The sequence below is a fragment of the Mycteria americana genome, chromosome 5 (assembly GCF_035582795.1).
Source record: "Mycteria americana isolate JAX WOST 10 ecotype Jacksonville Zoo and Gardens chromosome 5, USCA_MyAme_1.0, whole genome shotgun sequence".
In the NCBI taxonomy this organism is placed as follows: domain Eukaryota; kingdom Metazoa; phylum Chordata; class Aves; order Ciconiiformes; family Ciconiidae; genus Mycteria; species Mycteria americana.
This window is the reverse complement of record NC_134369.1, coordinates 25,980,524-25,990,391: the sequence shown is the minus strand read 5'-3', so window position 1 is coordinate 25,990,391 and position 9,868 is coordinate 25,980,524. Positions and strand designations below refer to the sequence as shown.

Here is a 9,868-nt window from a genome sequence, read left to right as displayed (position 1 = left end):
GAGTATACATTACATCACATCACATTTTTAAGAGACAGTATGATGTAGGAAATTGTTTTAAATGCTTAATCATCTATAATTCCACCTCTCTTTTTGCTTAACCAAAGTAAAAATTCAGACTTGTTTGGGATTACTCTCGAACAAAATGTCTTTCACTATGTCTTAATCAGAACAGAACTTATTTGTTTTCAAGATTTACTGGCGTGTATCAAAACAGCCAATTGCAACATTGTCAATGCTGTCACTGAATTCAGCAGAACAGCGCTTGAAAATGTAGCAAATATACATATTTCCTGGTTTCATGAATATTCCTTAATTCACATACTCCAGGCATAGATTACATCTACAGCGAGAAATCCTGGCTGCACAGAAAAGGGAAGGAGGCAGATGCCCTATTATTCAGTCAGTAATAATAAGTACCGTTTACAGTGTATAACATTCTTTTGATGGGTGTTTCTGATGCAAAAGTGCTGACACTAAACCTGCTTTTCAACTCAAAAGATGAAATAGGATAGCAGGATACTGTGCACAAGACAAATTTTTGAACAGTTGAATTGCACATTGACAAGGCAGAAATAATTGCATTTTGAATGGAAAGCAATGGTCACTTCTCATCATTGATGCATGTTCTCCAAATAACGATCTTTCTCTCTGTTGAGAACTCATCTACAGAAATTAGTACAAGTTTCTGTCTCTGTTTTTAGCTCCTGAACTGACTAAGAAGTTGTATTTCTCTAGAATATAAGGATTACAAAGTTCAGTTCTGGTAAGTGTTAAGTAACACTTATCATAGGGATAGTTTAATACCCTATTTCTATACAATACAGAGCTAAGTTATAGACTTAGATAAGAAAAATATCCTTGCCTCTGTTTTGATAATTCAGTTGATATCTCTTCTATGAATGCAGCTGAACTAAGCTAAACAAACATAGTGCACAAAAAGGGTAAAGACTAATGAACAAAATATTATCACATTAGTGTGTAATCCAATACTGCAGTGTCAGCTAGGCTTTGCACAGAGCTGGGTATCTCAAATCTGAAAAGGATGTAACAAATTTAGGGTTGTTAGAGAAGCACAATATGAAAAAACAGGAATGTGCAAAATTTTTCTTATAAGAATGAGAATGATATAATGTTTTCTGTATAATGGACAAACTATAAGAAGGGTCCAAATCCAGGACTGTTTACAGAATTTATAGTGAGATTCTCTCTTCTTGCTGTCTCAGAAGACAAGAGTAACAGGTTTTCAAAAAACACAAAGTAACAAGGTAAAAGTATTGCATATAATGTATAATTTATACTGTATGACTGATTGCTACAGAAAATAAGCAGTGTCATAAACTGAATAAATTTTAAGAAGGAATTGGCAGTGCATGTGGGGAATGAGTTATTAAAGTTACAGCTGTTGCTGTTTCCTAAAGATACTAAAACTTGTGCTTCTCAGTTTAGTTCTCATGAACTAATTAGCAGTTAGACATAAAAAAACCTATCCATCTAGGACATGCCCTAACATGTTTCACATCTTTGTTATAACATATCAGTGGGGTGTTTCACACCAGCATGCTTGAGATTCTACTGTCATCCTCTAAAATATCTTGCCCTGTTCACTGTCAAAGTTTTTAATTCTCCGGAACAAAGACACCAAATTAAATGACATTGAGCCTGACCCTCTCTTGTAAATCCGCTGTTCAAAGTATCTGTGAAAAATGCTTACTGTTTGCAATTGCAGTACAAATATCACAGAATATTATGGCCCACTAAATCTAGGACACCTCAAAATTTTCATGAGACCCCCCAGAATACTACTCAGAAAAGCCCAGTTAGGCCAGTTGTCAAAATACAGTGTTAGAAGCCAAATTTCAGCCTTGACAGGTGAAATATTCCTTGACTGAAGGTTTGGTTTGTGTCTTTTTCCTGTCAACAGGTGTCCTTTTTCTCCATCCCTGCATTGAAAGAGTGACTGATCATTACACATCTGTCCAAACTGAAACTTAGAATTTAACCATCCTGTTGTTGATGAACTTCTGCATTTCTCTTGGAATAAAAAACACACAACAAAAAGAACATCTTGTAAGTTTTTAGGAGGAAAATAAGTTTATTGGAGAAAGAAAAAAAAAAAGAAAAGTTATTTTAACCTCAGTCATACTTTGTGTCTTGGAAATCTGACACCTCTTTTTGTAGTGGAGAATTGATGGTGGGAATTTCTAACAAATTTCACCATCAGCATAACAGTGCTCCTGACTTAGACAATGAAAGTTTAACCATCTGGATTCAAAAATGTTGAAACATTTTATTTCAATTGAAAGTACAAATGTTTTGAATTTTTAGAGTAATTTATTTTTACTGAGTTTTCTGTACTTTTGTCACTGCTTCCCTTTAAGGCCAGCATAGACAAAGGATTTGTGGTGTAAAGCAAATATGCCTTGTGAACCTATTTTTCATAAGTTTTTGTTATTCACTGCTCATTTTTTGTCACATATTCCTTCTCATCAAATCTGAAGAGAAAAGCTATTCTTCTATCAGTTATACAAAAAAATAACAAAGAGAAGCAATCCGTGCAGATAGTTCTTGAATACCTTTTTCGTCCATATGCAGATGTATTTTCATGGTAAAAAAAGAGAGAAGGTGAAATCTAAAACAAAGTGTAATTCTTTTGTCTGTCCCATTCTCTTCCTAGCTAGTAGGAGCCATATGGAGAGTAGACATTTATATTCATCTATGGTAAATTGATGATGACATCATTGCTTTCTTCCTATCATTGATTTGCCAGTTGTGTACGGCTTCTAAATTGTTAAAGGCAGAAATATTATCTTTGGGTACATTTGCAAAATATCTAGAAAAATAATATTACTGAGGGTGTATTTAGCATTCTTGAAAAATACATCTAAAAGTCTTTTGGTATGCAAGAAAAGCCTTACAATCATTTCATATTTGGGGTAACTAAGGTAAAAAGAGAGTGAACAATAGCAATGCTAGTTGTCCCAGATTCTCTGTGCCCCAACCTACTTGTGAATAAAAATGAAAAATGAAATATGCTTTTCTTCATTTTTCATATTTCAAAGTTATTTAGCTCACCTTCTATTAGAAAATACACTGCATGCCTATGAGCAGACCTGGATTCAACACAAGATTTACAATGAAGCATCCTTCACTGCCAGATATTCTGGAAATCTTAGACCATCTGGTTCCACAATACACTTGTAGCTGATTATCTGCTTAAGAATTAATTAGGAACACATGTTAACTGTTGTGATAGCAGAATTGTTGACATTTGTCTTATATGTCTTTTGAAAAGCAATCATTGTCCAGAACAGATTCCAAAATAGGATGAAGTAATGAAATAAAAGGCAGCCTCCTCTGGGATTAAGATGCATTTTCTCCTTGTTCTCCTTGTCAGAGAACGATATTTAAAAGTATTACATCATAGTTTTCAGTGAATGAGGTATCAAAAATACGACATTCATGAAGCTCCTCCCCTTATTGGTTGTATTTCTCCCCATCATGTGAAGGATAATATACCTAAGTGTAACTGACATCATAGATAAGGAACAAAAACAAAATGGCACAATGTGAAGCAGAAAACACAATTAGACTCAGCTGCTTAAGGATCACTGAAATATATTTTTATTTTCTCAGCAGAGTTGGATCTCTTTTCACTTTTTCACATAGAAGAAATGCTTGCAGCATTTATAGTTAAATAATTGCCCTTAGAAAATTCCCCAAAGGTGGAATTTTCTAAAAATGGCCTCTTCACTTAAAAGTTACTTGTTCTTTCATACCATAATTTGACTCTTTAAAACAATGACTGAGGGTAGCTTGTATGAGCACAAACAATAAGTTATTGTGACAAAGTAGGTTATTGGACATCAACTGGGCTATCACAACTGATCACTTGTATGCTCCTAGTCACTGAGAAATAAAATACCTAAGCAGCTTAGACTATCATTAACTTGTTATTTTTTGTGAATATTTATATAAATGTAGCTCAGTTAGAATGAGCTATCTTTTGAAACTGGAAGAAAAAGCAAATGTTTAAACTATCTTTCCTCCAAAATTTATTGTCAAACTGCAAAATAGATTGTCATATGATAATATTTTTTAAGAATAAGCCATTAATAAAAAAAAGATGAAACTTTCCCTACTTCCTATCTCTGATATTAACCTTGCCCAACAGAGAAAAGGCAACATAAAAGACTAGAGTTTAAAATTCAAAGAAGCTTTCACTTCTACATATTATTTGATAAAAGGATTTTTTTCTAATGTTTTGCATTCTGTTGTTTTGCATTTCAATTTATTTAGTCCACAATAAAATGGTCACTGTAATTTCATTCAATAGAGGTTAAACACTCTAAATTTGTGATTATGTAGTTGACCACAAGTGGAAGGGCTTTATAACTTCCAAACAGCCTTAAAAGAGCAATTGCTTGCTAATTTATTCTTTCCAAACTGTAAGTCTTATTGTACAATATTACGCCTGAAGGCTACATGGTAACTTATCTCTGCAAAGCTTGATAATTTCTGCAAAATGGTAATTGCTGTGAAGTTTTTGGTTTTGTGCACTGTGCTGGAGGGCTAAATTCTTGTCCCTGAGCAGCCTCTGGGGTATCTAAATGGCTATTTTACTGTTTGCACAAGTCTCTCCCCTACCCTCTTCTTACTTCCTTGGGCACAGTGTTAGTGCTTGACACCACTTTAATATAATTTAAACCTGGCTGAGAAACATTAAATGTTACAACTCATGTCAAAAACTTTGGCTACTTTTGACATGAGTTAGAAAGAAGAATGCTAGCATTTTCTAGAAGCCTTATATAGAGGTTAACACAAAATGCAGGACAACAGAGAATCAAGTGCTTTTTGTAGAATTTCTAATTCATCCTAAATTGTGGTACCAACTGAAGTAGTATTTACAACTCTGATGATTAAACCTAGTGTGTAAAGAAATTTTCAACCAGTATAATTGTTAGTCAAGAGCTGGAGAAAGCAAAGGAAAGATCACAATAACATATATGTATTTATATATATACACACAAATTTACATTTCCTTATGAATTCAATAGGGATTTATACATTTAAACAAGGTCTATTAGCTGATTAGTTATATGAATTATGTCAGCCTCAGTTATATCAGTCTAAATATGCTTAATTTCTCTACTCAAACAAGAATAATTACAGCAACATGAAACATTGTATCAAATCCTTCACAATACCTAGTCTTTGTCTAACAATAGAAAGTTGTCACACGTTCTTAACAATGTTATTATAGACAAAGCTACACAATTTTCCAAGTATTGACTTCAGCTGTAATGTGTAGGAAGTCTTAAATTGAAAAAAATCTACATTTATTATGTTTATAAGGTAAGGAATAAATTCTCATCTGGTCAAATATAATACACACTTACAAACATGAAAATGACTAAACACAGTGGAGACAGGTGGAGACACAGATCCATCTGCAAAAGAGATACAGAAACACCTGAATTAATAGCCTTGCCATCAGGGAAAAAAAAAAAAAGATTATTCACTTAAGCAAGTTTGTTGTATTATAGGCTTACACAGTAGTTGGTATAAAAAGGATTTGCCATTTTAAATGGATCTATGAATGACCATTAATACTAACTATCTTTTTTCTGATATTTCAAACCAATTAGCCATGCTCTCTCTAGAAAGAAAAGTAATACTGTCATGTAGTATATATCAAGGATTCCATTTAAAAGAACTCCTCCATCTGATTTATCATAACAAAGCACTAATGTTTTCCCTGGAGAGAGAGAGAGAGAGAACAAGAAAAAAAAAGTTGTGATTGAGTTATACTTAAGTCCTCATAAGTACAAGTCCATTATTGTAAATTGATATTTCTCTTTCACCAACTTCCATCAAGTGAGCATATTTTAATCTGCAGTGTAGATGAAGGCACTTCTTTTATTTTAACTGCTATTACCCAGCTTATGATCATGATTATTGTTGGAAGATGCTATAATTATAAAGATTAATTAGTAGTCAGAGCAATAGAAGCACATATCTTACATTAGCAATGTGTCAGATTCCAAGACTGAAGCTTTCAAATACAGAAATGAGATTAGAAAAATCACAGTGCTTGATAGGTCAGGCAAGAATATGAAAATGTATTTTTTTGTCATTAGGAAGCTTTTGTGCTAGTATGTAAAAATGGTAGTGAGTCTTCTTCCTCTTCATCAGAACATCTTTTAAGTTTGCAAAAACGCTTTAAGTGCTAATTAGGTAAGAACCCATCAGAAATCAAATTAGGAACAATTAACACTCATTGTCACTACTAAGGAAAAATAAAGAAGGAAATATATTTAGCAGCACGCAGACTTTTACTGAGGTGTTTTACTTGAAATAAGTGCACATCAAAGTACTTTACTGAGCAAGAATTCAAAAATCCCAAATTATAGCTTTTCCTTTATATAAATTAATCCTTATTCAAGCAGAAACCAGAAGTTCTTATAAAGAATAGCTAAAGTTATACTACGTTGTATGTCATTGTTATTAGAAAGAAAAAATTCCTGAGCAAGCTAAAACTCTTGGCAATATTGTACACATATAGCCACAATTACAGCCAAAGATCAGGTGTGTACATGTGGCAGGAGTTTGAGCATGTTTTTACTGTTCTTTGTTAATATGAACACAATAGAGATCAACTGAACAGTGACAATATGTTGCATTTATGCTGGTTTTTCTTAAAGCTCTTTGCAAATGAATTATCCATCAAAATATTTGCTTTATAAACTCAACAGGCACATACACCAACAAAACGACTTCTGTATGTCCTTTGTCGGTGGTAATTTGTTCACATTTGCATATGCTTCTTAGCTACCTGGGAAGATGAGCAAATTGATATCCAGAAGATAATAAACTGTCATGAGGAATGAGAACATTGAATTTCATACAAAAACTAATTTCCAAGCCAGAAATGAAATTGGATTCTTCATGATTTCAGGTATCTCCTTGTAAGGACTTAGCAATGAGAGATGGCAAGCGAACTCAGTGATAAAATATAATGCTAATAAGAGATTTTCTATCATAGAAGGTTCTGTAGCAAGAAAAAAACCACAGAAGACAACAGCAAAGAGCCAGGCAGACTATGACTGATATAAACAATTAATAATTTAATACATGGTCTTGTCACAGTTCTTATGTCACTGATCCCTAGTAACATTTCTCCGTTTATGATTTTATTTTCTCTTACAGTTATCTTCCATTTTTTTTGCCACTTACTGGGTTGATACTCACTTAAATTAATTAGCTGTTCAAATAATTAGCACTATTAAGAAACTACAGAATATTTAACTCTGAAAACTGTATTAATTGGAAATTTTCATATTTTATCAGGACCTCCTGCAGATTTTACAGAACCATATGTTTTGTAAAGCATACATTTATCATTTGATAGCTTTCATCTGCAGGGCTCTAGCCAGCCTGAAGTTTTTGGAAGTCTTTCTTCAAGTTCCTGTGTCTTCCAAATGTAATCAGGTCATCCAGATTAATTAATAGCTATAGAAATTTCATGTCTTCTACAATTTTCCTAAGGAACTACTGAAGTATTGAAGGTGTTTCAAACCTACCTTCAGTTAAGCAGTCAAACAAGTCCAAAGGACAGATAAAAGCTGTCTGCATTTAATAATCTTTTCCCAGGAGTTCTAGCCATACTCACTTCAAAGTTCTAGAACTGGAAATCATTCATTCCCTAAGCAAACTAACAAGCAGACCAAGAAATCTTCTACGTGTGGCATGGCATCCTCTACCAGTATACATTTATTTAAGGTGAAGTATTTGTGCAGAAGTTGATCAAAATGTTAGAATTTCTGCTTCCTGAGAAGTTCAAATAAAAAGTTCTATTTCAATATGAAATACAGGAATTTAAAGTAGCTCATCAAAAACAAATGTAGTCCTTACCCCCCAACCTCCACCATCACAAATTTCATATTAAATGAAGCAGAGCCTGAAGCCAACTGTAGCTTCTATCTCTCCTTAAAGGCTAGGTTTGACAGTGACAGCTGACTGTCATTACATCAAAATCCTCAGAGAGTTTGCAAATGAGATACATTTCCCTGCTAAAAGCACCTGTGAAGACAACTGTAAATTTGTCATTCTTCAAGGGGGTGGGGGAAACCTGAGCAATTAAGTATAGGCTCACTCACTTGCCTCCCCCTCCCCCCCCCCAACGCTTTTTAACAATGAGAAAATAAATAATAATAATAATATTAGATTTCTTGCTAACCACAGTTAAGCTCCTTAACTCTTAACTTGCTGGATTAGATAGATTAACTGCTCAGATGCTACAGTTTTTAATTTTTTATATTTTCTGTTATGAAGACAAGAAATTTGCATCAGTAAAAGATGAGAGTAGGATCAGCATAACTGGAGAAAGGGGTCAAGATACTTCATTTTAGAACAGCTAAAATTCTAAAAAATTCTTGCATTTTAAAAAAATTAGACTTTTAGTACTCTTCATCTCTTCATATTATGTTCCAGTGCAATGCAAAATATAGATTCCAAGGCTTAGGTTAAGAGTAGATTGAGTACATTAGGTTATTGTTTTTGTGTTGTAGCTTCCAGAAGACATTTATTCAACTTATTCTAAGTGAATTTCTACTCAGTCTGAGAGCATTCTGACATTATGAGTTCATATAAAAGCCTAAACAGCAGAAGAGTGAATTTTCCAAGACTAGAAAAAAGACTCGTTTGACGAACCAAAACTACCACAGGAATCTCCTGCCCTAGGTTTTCAATAATAATTGCTTGACACCAGCATGCGATTTCAATAAAGCTGTACTATATATAACCGGTTTTAGCAATTCTCAGGGGGAATTAATTTCTGGCTTCCATTTGTGAGTTTGTATGGAAGAAATATGTCTGAATGGATACAGAAAGTTGTCAATCAGTTAAATTTTGACAAAGCGAAAGGTTCAAATTATATTGTGTATATGTGTGTATTAAATGATCAGGATTTTAGAGCTAGAAATACTTCTGTGTCAGCTGTCAAGGTCCATTCTGAAGTTTAGACAAGAGATAACTGAGCAACAGAACCACATCTCCAGCGGGACCATTTTATTTCAAAACCTAAATTCAAAACAAGTTTGCAGTGTAGCCTGTAGGGGAAGGGACACATGCATACACACAGTTGTCCTGGTTTTGGCTGGGATAGAGCTAATTTTCCTCCTAGTAGCTGGTATAGTGTTGTGTTTTGGATTTAGCATGAGAAGAATGTGATAACACACTGATGTTTTAGTTGTTGCTAAGCAGTGCTTATACTAAATCAAGGATTTTTCAGTTTCCCATGCTCTGCCAGCAAGGAAGTGCACAAGAAGCTGGGAGGGAGTATAGCCAGGACAGCTGACCTTAACTGACCAAAGGGATATTCCATACCATATGACATCATGCTCAGTATATAAAGCTGGGGGAAGAAGAAGGAAGGGGGGGATGTTCAGAGTGATGGTGTTTGTCTTCCCAAGTAACCATTATGCGTGATGGAGCCCTGCTTTCCTGGAGATGGCTGAACACCTGCCTGCCCCATGGGAAGTGGTGAATGAATTCCTTGCTTTGCTTTGCTTGCATGCGCGGCTTTGCTTACCCTATTAAACTGTCTTTATCTGAACCCAGGAGTGTTCTCACTTTTACTCTTCTGATTTTCTTTCCCATCCCACCGAGGGGGAGTGAGCAAGCAGGTGTATGGTGCTTAGTTGCTGACTGTGGTTAAATCACAACAACAGTATAAAATATATCTATGTTTTCTTCTTCCTTAGTTTACAATAAGGACTCCTCAGTACTTTAAAGATTAGGGTAGTTTCACTTTCAGAATGATCTCTGTAACATTTCTGGTGTCAGACCCAAGTCGGTCGGGATACAT

At 34.3% G+C, this 9,868-nt stretch overlaps 1 long non-coding RNA gene across 2 annotated transcripts; it reads left to right on the top strand.

Annotated features, from left to right (window-relative positions):
• Nucleotides 1-325: 325 nt before the first annotated feature.
• Nucleotides 326-9,504, top strand: LOC142409717 (uncharacterized). Of its 2 annotated transcripts, XR_012775748.1 has the most exons (5): nucleotides 326-406; nucleotides 705-766; nucleotides 1,925-2,070; nucleotides 3,296-3,413; nucleotides 9,293-9,504. It is a non-coding gene; the product is annotated as an uncharacterized LOC142409717 (long non-coding RNA). The 2 variants fall into 2 exon arrangements; XR_012775749.1 differs by lacking the exon at nucleotides 3,296-3,413.
• Nucleotides 9,505-9,868: the final 364 nt, after the last annotated feature.